The following is a 10,477-nucleotide window of genomic DNA, read 5'->3' as shown; positions in this document are numbered from 1 at the left end:
GTATTTACAAATTGTGGGTTTCTTTTTCTTTTTCTGTCCTCTGCTGATGACTTTAAAACTGTAGCAAACCATCTGCTTTTTACACAAGTCTGTTAATAACAAGGTTTTGATGAAAGGCATCTTTATGGACAGACCTCTTTCCCTTCTTCCCCTCACCCAAGCATCCTACCAAACTCTGAGGTTATAAAATGAAGCGGCCCATGGTGAATTGCATCAGCTTTGAGCTCAGACAGATCTGCCCCAGGGCTTTGACAGTGCCCCTTCCTGGCTGTGTGGCCTCATTAGCCTCAGTTTCTTCATCTGCCAAATGGGGATCATAAGATCTAGTCCCCCAAAGTCACTAGAATTGTGCAGTCTATGAGGTACATAACTGACTAGCCAGGACTGGGACTGAATCCCTTCCGTTTGGAAAGCCAGGGCCCTCTGCCACCTCCTCAGAGGAAATAACCTTGTTAGTCACCCAAAAGTGCTGTCCAGGGTGATTTAGACCAAGTACCAGAGAAGCAAGTGGAAGTGCTCAAAATGTATCAGAAACAATACTGACGAAGTCCGTTAGCCTTGCAATTATACCACAAAGTGGTTTACTGTTCTGGAGGACTGTCTGAGTAGTGTCCTCACCTGTCCTCTGAGAGTCACATTCTGGGGTGATGGGCGGCAGGTGACCCACGACCCCAAGGACAGCACAGGAAGGCAGTGTGGATGACATCCTTCCATGTGGAATGCCCTTCTTCTCCCGACTCCGGGCAGCTGGAGAAAGTCAGTAAATCCCAGCTCTGGTCCCAGGCCTCACACAGCTGGGGACAGATTTCTGCTCTGCGTGCTTGGGGCGGTCTCTGGGGTCCAGCTCTCCTCTCTCCTTTCCCAGCTTAGGGGGAAACAGCACCCAGGAAGGGGACACAATCCCACCCCCCCACACACACACCGTGTTGGCCTCCCTGCCTCCTGTTGTATGAAAGGCCCCATCCATCCATCACCCACTGCCTTGAGAGATCAGGTCCTGAACCTGAGCTGTCGAATCTAGGGGAGGATTCCTACACCAGGAAGCCTCGGGCTCGGCCCAGTCCGGAGACCCCCATCTCTTCCCTTGTTTCTGAACAATCCTGGTGTCCAGTAAGACTTCACTACCTGGGCACCTGGAGTGGGCCACTTTCCCTCCTCTGTGACACAGGAACAGAGAGGAGTTCTGTTTCTTGGTGTTGCAGTGGAGCGTGGAGCAACCGATCTGACAGAGAAGAGAAGATGGCCACCCATGGACCAGTCCCAGCCAGTCAGATTAGATCAAGGCAAGCACAAGCCAAGGCTACCTGATCATCAATTCCTGAGGCAGCTCATAGAATGATCACCCCATTTGGACATCTGTGACCACAGGAAACAATGAGTCTCCCCCCACTTCCCCCAGTTCGTGCCAGCCAAGGCCTGCTATCTGGTACAGTGCTCGGAGCAGATGGATGTTCTACTGTCTTAGTTGGGAAAGTCAATTTGGAAAGGAGCAAGCGGATGTAGATGTTGAATGTCTTCTATAGCTCTCCACCTCGGTTGGTGGACAGGTGAAGCATGGGCTTCCCATGGCGGCCTCTCTCCTCCTGTCTAGTGTGGGGACACCTTGACAATCAGACCCTGGGCATGGACCATGGTGAGCATGTGTGGAGGGTGACCTTCGGAGACCCAAGGGGCTGCAAAAGTGTGTCATAAAACAAGGGTGATTCTTTGCAGGGAACAGTCATGGGCAGGTCACCAAGACTATGTCAGTGGGGACTTTCTGAGTTTATTGACCTCACACATCAGGGTCCATGGATGACAAAGTTTTTCCAGTAAAACCGCCTCTATTCCCACTCCTAGGTTTCACTGGATATCAGTCTTTCATGGGGTTTTGACTTTCTAGACCAATTATTTTTTTGTTCTGCTAGAGACTGGAAAAATGAGAAGAAATGGCTGGTGACCTCTGAGCAGGGCCAGAGGAATGTGGCCTCCTAGACCTGACAGTATCTGCTCTGTTCTAAGAAGTCGTTCCTAATAGCATCCTTTCCCTTAGGAAGGCTCAGAGAAGGCCCACCATCATGCAAGTACAGAACAGCAAAACCAGGACTTGAGCTGGTCACCAGGGACTGCATGCAGAGACTCTATCAGGAGCAGTGCTTGTCCCGTGCTCCAGCTGCCAAACACAGCACCATGAAGAAATGTGCCCCTCAAGAAGGCTGTCTCATTCCGCTAAATATGTGACATGTAGCACATGCTGGACAGGGATCCGCTTCCTTGCCTCTGACCCTTTAAACCTCTTTGCTCTCTGTGGAGACAACTGTCCCTTGGAGGAGTCGGCAGCATCTGAGAACTGGTATCCTGGCACACTCCTGCCCCGCCACAGGGACACAGGCCAAGGAGGTGCAGGGGCTCAAGTCGTCAAGTCTGTGCTTCTCTGTCTTCCTCGGCACAGAGCTCACAAGTCATCTCTGGTCCCGATGGTGAAAGGAAGCCATGCACGGGGGCCTCAAGACTAGATGGAAGAGTGAGGCCGGGAGAGAAGAGGCAATTGCAAGGAGGAAGGAAGACTTGCATTGGAGCATTCCTGGGGACTCTGCAAATCTGTTTCATCCCTGTGCTCAGAGGCCTTCCCTTAGGACTAATCCAGATCCTAAAGTGTTCTGTCTACCCACAGTCCCCTCCCCTAGGATGCTGAACTCATGCATTGGCTGAAGATGCGCAGGGAACACCACTCTTCTGTGGGTCCATCTTTACATCCCAAAGAAGGCCAACCCCACTGCCTAAGGCTGCATTCAGCCCACCTGGCTGTCACTTTGCACTGCAGGCCTCATCCCCAACAACAGACCAAGTTTCCTGATAATGTTACTGTTCTACTGGCCGGGCCCTGGACCACACCCTGACTTCACAGATTTCACAGCGGCAGACCTGGGCTCTGGAATTGTACAGCCTGGCTTTCAATGCTGCCATTGCTTGTACCATCTGGACAGCTGCTCTCAGAACCTCAGTTTCCTCATCTGCTGGTCTCAAAGTTCTGTTGGGCAGAATGTAAAGAGACACGTGGCAATCAAGAGCTTACTTACCTAGGCCAGCATTAAAGTGGAATGGATACTACGAAAACCTTCCTGTTGTTTAAAACACACACACACACACACACACACACACACACACACACACACACGTACACAAAAAAATGTTGGATAAAAAAATTTAATGCTCGCAGGATCTGGCAGAATAAGTAAGTGAAAAGCAAGACCAGAAACAGATGGGTATGTATTCCACAGGCATCGACCTAGGAACAGCTGCTAACACCTGGCGGGGCTCAGCCTCTTTTTTAAGGTCTCTGGTACGTGGAGGGGTGAAGGCAAAGCTTGAGACATTAGCAAGATGGACATTTAGATTAGGACCCCCTGAACAAAGCCAGAAGATGACCCGCCCTCAGCAATCTGAGGGCTAAGGAGCATGACTCTGCCTGCCCCACATCACAGAATTACAACCAGAAGGCAGAAGCCCACTCTGAGAGAGACCTGTGGTGCCAGCACGAATGCACAGGAACAGACACCCAAACCAAGTGTGTTTAGTTCTAAGAACCCGAGAAGGCTGAACCCGGTGATGTACATATATAATCAAAGTGCTCAGAAGGCTGAGGCAGGAGGATTGCAAGGGGGTGCTGGGGCACAAACTAAAATCAGACTCTTAAAAAAAAAAAAAAAAAAAAGGCCCTGGCCAGGCATGGTAGCATTCACATTTAATCCCAGTCCTTGAGAAGCAGAGGCAGGTGAGTCTCTGCGAGTCAAGGCCAGCCAGATCTACCTCGCTCTAGACCAGCCAGAGATATATAGTGAGATCTTGTCTCAAAACAAAACAAAATTGGGGGTAAGAAGACTAAACTAAATGTAGCTTTTAGGAGTAGTTTCTCTACGCAATATTGATAAATTTCAAAAATTCGTAAGTGAGTAAATGCAGTCACATACAAAAGAAAGCATCCTCCAATCACCCCTCAGGAATCAGGATGGGGGTTCCATATTCAAAGGATGTATACATGTCCTTTCTATAGAATAGTATAGTACTTATGTATAGCCACGCAATACTCTTGTGTACTTTGAATCATCTCTGGATTACTTTCCTTTCAATGTAACGATTGTGAAACTATTGTGATACCCTCATTTAAAGCTAAAGGGGAGGTGGGGGATCCCAGACTAGCAAACAAAATGTTCAAATATTTTTTAAATGGGCTGAATTTTCAACACATGGGATCAACAGATACAGAAGCTGTGGGTACGAAAAGGCAGCTATCTTGTGTTATCCCGTGTATGAACAACAGCAAAAAGACAAGAGCACCTATCTTATCAGAAGGCAGAAGAGAGGCTTCTGAGAAGGGAGAGAGAAGCAGGGCTTCCCCCCAGGGAACTGGCCACGGTCTGTCTGCTCATACATTCGCTCTGGGAGTAGTCACGAAGCTGTGCGTGAAGGTCTCTGTGCCTGTCTCTGTGTGGGACTTCAACTCAGAAGAGGAGGTGGGTGAACGCATGAGACACAGCTAAGAGGAAATCGGTGCCCTGGACCACATGGCTGAAGAAATTAGACCACAGCACAGTGGTATAGAAACACCAAGGGAAGACAGCAGGGAGACACTTCACCCACATCTCATCTGAGCCTCAAAAAGAGAGAATGAGAAACTAGGGGGAAAGTTGTATTCAGTGATGAAGATGGAGATCATTCCAGACATGATAGACATCACCCATCTTCAGGATCGGGATTCTAAACTGAACAAGCAAATGTCTGCATTTAGCCAGGCCTCACTGAAAGAGCCCTAAGAGAGGAAATCATAATATCTTGAAATAAGAGGACTGCTAGCTACAGAAAGTGGGAAAGGAAGAGATACTCGGTGCCACCGAGTGGCACACAGCACGACCCTGGTGACAGGTGCCTGTCAGAGTGCTAACAGTCGACATATGGACCTGTAGGCATTGCCATTGTCTTATGGGACCTAAAACAAGACACTTAACCACAAGAAGCCCTCCTTCCCTTGGATCTTGGAGAAGATGCAATGACACATAAAGCACTTGGCAAAGCTTCCAGAGCTCTGTGAGGGCTCAGCTAACAGGAGCCACAAATCAACTCCCACCCCCACCCCCCAACCTGAAATCCCAGAAAAGACAAGGGTCATGTCCACCTCAAACTGCCTATAAAACCTTCAAGCCCAGGACTCTCATTTTAGAGGCTAGGGCTACTGCTTGCTAGAGAAGGAAATCTAATGAAAATGGGGTCCAAAACTTGGTCATAGTTCTTTCCAATTGTAAGGTCAACACCCTTTGCATACCTATACCCAAGGGCCAGTGGGATCCCGAAATACTATCTAGTCACTCTTCCTAGGCACTCTCCCATGATATTTTGTGAATGTGATTGCATTTTTGGGTGTTCTGTGCCACCTAGCACACTATTACCATGGTCGCAGGAGTCTGTGGGTGCTTATCTACCACCTTGCAAGCTCATTAGCTCTACAGCTACTCTTTCCACACCTAACACAGCTTCCTCTCTCAGACCTCACTACCTGCCAGCTGTTTGTGAGTGACTCTAGTCACCAGGTCACCAATGCCAAGAACAGTGCCTGGCTTTGTGTGGCAGCCAATCTGCAAGCATTGAATGAATAGGCTTGAGGGGTGCCCTAAAGTTGTTGAACACTTTAGAGTAGAACCTAGAATTATAGGAATGGCTAGAAATCCACCCAACAGGACTCCCAAACAAGAGATCTTCTTTCAAATTCTCCTTTGAACCTTGCCCCACCACATGCTGAAGAACAGTGGGACTAGGAAGAAAGAGAGAAAGAAAGAGAGAAAGAGAGAAAGAGAGAAAGAAAGAAAGAAAGAAAGAAAGAAAGAAAGAAAGAAAGAAAGAAAGAAAGAAAGAAGAGAAAGAAGAGAAAGAAGAGAAAGAAGAGAAAGGAGAGAAAGAGGAAGGAAGNGAAGGAAGGAAGGAAGGAAGGAAGGAAGGAAGGAAGAAAGAAAGAAAGAAAGAAAGAAAGAAAGAAAGAAAGAAAGAAAGAAAGAAAGAAAGAAAAATAGGGGGGAGGGAGGAAGGGAGGGAAGAAAACAAACAGACACACTGAGTGACTAAGGGGATCAATTCAAGGGTGTGGCAGCCATCTCTTTCGTGTCATCTTTTCCTATTCTAACCCACTCCAGGAGCTGAAGAAGCAAGGTCATTAGAATGACACTGTCCCTAGAAGCCACCTTGTCATTGTTTCACCCAAACTCAATCTTTCCACAATGTGTCTATGACATTCCAGGGGGCGGAGAGCGCAGCCACGTCTTCCCAGCAGATACCAACAAGCAACAAGCTTTGACAATAAACTACAGCTTGGGCCACCAAGGAAGCCCACAGGACAGGGACCAAGGGCAGCACCCCAGAGGCCCTCCCTGTTTGCAAAGCTGCTCCTGCTACCTGTGTACTCCTGCTCAGGACCCCACTATTCTACCTCTGTGAGTCAGGGAGGATGCAGAAGGGAGGAGAGAGAGGAAGAAGATGGCAATGCATTAAAATAAAAGGCAAGAATGCAGCAGTGTAAGGTTGGTCACACATGTGTTGTTAAGTCAAAACCATGTCCCAGTGTTTGTGGGAGGTGGAATTATCTCATTCTCTTAGCCGGCAAGGCTCTGTGATCCACCATTCAAGTATGTGATTGGATTTCGGCTCAACAAAACCTTAAATTACACACCTATTGTGCCCGAGTTAAGCCCGGCTTCACAGGGGTAGAGGAGGCCTCCACAGCTCCCCTGGCCTAGTTCGATCCATGGTGGGTTCTCATCGCCTGCTGATGAATGAGTAATGGGATTAGAGCCTCGTCTCAGGCCACACTGTAATCTTCAGGTTGGGAACAAAGGCTGCGGTGATGGATAGGAGCTGCACGGTCCAGACAGGCCTGCTCCTGCAGTGTGCCATTGACTTAAGGGGACGGTTCAGGGGCCTCTGAGAGAATAATGCCAAGCCTTGGGAAGAGGCCTGGTCATGTTAGCTAATGGTCTACCAATCTAACAGAACATATCGCTCACACAGAAGGCCACAGCTCGGCAGATGGCCCTTGAGGTGACAGAGGGGATGTCACTTGGGGTTTTTTTTTTCTACCCCACTTCTGGCCACTAGACCCATCCTGTCCCAGGCAAACTCCACCCCATTCCTACTTTGAAAGGATACATGGAGGGACTGGCTTAGCCTCCAGCTTGGGGAGAGGTCATGTGACAAGACAAGCCCTGTAGAGCTCCTGGCACTTACTGTAGAACTACTGTTGTGGCTTGCTTTCAGGACACAGCACCACATCAGTATGAGCTACAAGGAGAGCAAGGTCAGGCAGGTAGTGAGATGAGAGGCAGGAGGATGCCCATGTTGTCTGCCAGAAGCCAAGTCCACCCCTGGCTTAGTGATTTCGTTTTAGTCACTAAAAGCCAGCACTCTCCCTTCTGGGCACAAGATGGCTTGAGACAGGTTTTCTGTCCATGGAGTTCTGCAACGTTTTGAAAATGAAGACTCAAAGCTCACAAAGGTTCCGCCACAAGCCCAGAACAAGACAGACCTGGTACTCAGAGACCAGGCTTTTCATTCCAAGTCCACTGTCTTTTCCGTCCTATGTCCCTTCCTACCCTCCAGCTGTGAACCTGTACCATGGGACTCCAAAACTGACCCCACTTGGAAAAGGACAGCCCAGTCGCCCAAGAGAGCCAAGGTGTGCTTTCAGACCAGGAAGGCCCAGATAGTTTTTTCTCTTCCTGACAGAAGCTCCATCTATCCAGCTGTAGAAGAGGTTTAGAAACAGCAGGTGTAAGTGTTGGGAGATGGACGGCTCTTGGTTAAATTCCCTCTTGAGCAGTTGTCATCTTCTAGCTGTGTGGCTTGGAGCTAGTACCTTAACCTTTCTGAGCAGAATTAGAAGCAGCACCCTGGGGCAGTGATGAGGACTAATCAGAAAGTTCATCAGTGTCAGCTGCAAATAATCCCACTTGTGGAGAAGCAAAGCAAGGGATCTGGGTATATTTTTCTCAAGCAACAGCGTGTCGGGTCTAGGTATTTCCAGGTTTATCTCAGTGGTCCGACGTAGCTGTGCACTTCTGCCTACTGTTGTAGGGTGGTTCTGCAATTGCAGAAACTGCCGCTTAAACCGGTTGTATTCCCAGACCTATCCTGTTTTAAAAGGGGTGTGGGGGGGGGGAGTATACCTCTCATTACATCTCATTGGCCAGAACTAGATCAAGTGGCCATTCCTAGCCACAAAGGTGTCTGGGAAGGCCAACCAAAAGTATTTTGGGCTCTGTACCTCTAGTATCAGAACTCCAATGGTTGCCATGGGCAGAAGTCAACGTGCCTGAAATATCCAGAGCTGGAAGCTACATTGTCCTTACTAGATGGCATGTTCTGCCAGCCATCCAGAACCTTCCTTGTCTCAGGATAAAACGTCACCAGAGGCCTCATGCTTCCAGCCTGGCATCTCCCCTGCCCCTGCACAGCCATACCAGAAAGTGCAGTTGTTCCCCTTACTCCCCCCACCCCTACTCCAGAAGGCTCACTGGCAGTGGCTGCCCCTTTGATTAAAAAAAAAAAAAAAAAGCAACTGTCATGGTGATATGTGCAGAGAGGAGAGAATAAGCAGGAGAGAATCTGAAACCAAAGGTCAAGGGTAACAGGTGAGCAACATGGGAGTGCAGCTGGAGGCTCTGCAGGTCAGCCATCATGGGGTTGCTTCCCTCAGTTTACCAGTTAGCCTGAAGTCTCCACGGTAAGGGTGGCCCTTCCCACTCTCCCCTCTGCTTCTATCCACAAAGGAAAGAACTCACATCTTTCCAGAACCACAAAGAAACGAAAGACCCAGCCCTGAGGGAACCATCATCCCCCTGGATGGCACACAGCAGTAGCCTGTCTCCAAATCCATCCTTGCTCCCCCAGTCCTCAGTGACTGACGCCTCCATTCACTGATTCCATCAATCACCCATTCAACACTCAGTTATCAGTGTGTATAGTGTCAGCTTAACACTGGGTACTGGGGCTACAGGCCAGCAGTTCCTTACCCCAGGACCCTGAAAACCTTCTTTAAACAGTGCCTATTGTATCTACAACCGTGCTTCCCAAGGATGGGACCTAGAACATTCCACAGCCCAGCTGCTCTACACACACACACACACACACACACACACACACACACACACACAGCGTCTCCCTGAGGATTGCTTCTGTGTATCTCGGGCTCTCCACTTCACTCTGGCTAGACTGGAGACAGTTGAAGATAGGTCATGACAAATGTTAGAGACGACACAGAGAAATGGCTCCCTCCCATGCTGCCAGGGAGAGTGCAAAATGGCACAGCTGCTCTGCAACCATCCGGAAGTCACTCTACATTTCAATAGGGTCGACACAGGTCCCAGCCATTCCTCTTCTGGAGATAAGCCAAAAGAGAGCTGGGGAACTATGTCCCAGGAAAATGTACACACAAACACTAACAGCAACAATGTTCATAAGCCAAAAAAGTGGAAACAATCCTGCTGTTGGTGACTGAAGACACAGGTGTGTTCCCACCACAAGACCCTAGTCACTCACGGAGAACAAGGGAGCCCTGGTGCATGCTGTAGACAGGCCAGCTAACAATGTCATCCATGCAGAAGAAGCCAGTCACCAGAGTAGAATGGGCCTACTTGCTGGTCCAAGAAGGTTCGGCTAGAGAGCCAGAATAGAATGGAGGTCGGTGACAGGGACTAAGAGACAGCAGGGAACGGACTACTGATAGACATGGGGTTTCGGTCTGGGTTGAAACCAGTTGAAAACTCCTTGGGGGGGGGGGGGATGGGATGGGCTGAAGCAGTGATGATGGCTGTGCTATATTGTAGATTCACTCAATGCCACTTACTCTTCAAAGGGGTATGCTTGTAGGACATGAGATGGCTCAGTGGCTAGAGGTATTGTCACCAAACCTGGCCTGAGTTATATCTCCAGGAACTACATGATGGAAGGAGAGAACTGACTCCCAGGAGTTCTTATCTGATCTCTATAAATGCTTTGTGATGTGTGAGCATGCGTGTGCACGCATGTGTGTTCACACACACACACACACACACACACTTAAGGTGCATGTTTGTGACATGTGGAGTATATCTCAGAACACGACCACACAGTTTAAACGCTCCCCATCTCTAGTCAGAGATGCCATAGGAAAGGAATATTTTGCCAGAAAGTGGTGGCACCCAGATACGTCCTCCTCCCATGGCAGCCCAGACCGAAAAATGCTCCCGGAAGTCTTGCACTGCCTGCTGAAGGGCTCCCAGCATCCTGCAAGCCCTGACATCTGAAGGGGGTGGAGTGCGGGCACCACCGGAGCCGCTGCTGACAGCCAAAGCCTTCCCTGTACTTTTCTCCTCTCCGGGTTCACTGCTTGACAGGGGAGCCATGCTAGACACTTGGCGTGTCCTTGAGAAGGACATTAGAGTGGAGACCGCAGCAGCCTGTCACTGGCCAGCTTTGC

This window comes from Mus pahari, chromosome 20 (genome assembly GCF_900095145.1).
Source record: "Mus pahari chromosome 20, PAHARI_EIJ_v1.1, whole genome shotgun sequence".
Classification (NCBI taxonomy): domain Eukaryota; kingdom Metazoa; phylum Chordata; class Mammalia; order Rodentia; family Muridae; genus Mus; species Mus pahari.
Note: the sequence above shows the minus strand (reverse complement) of the source record.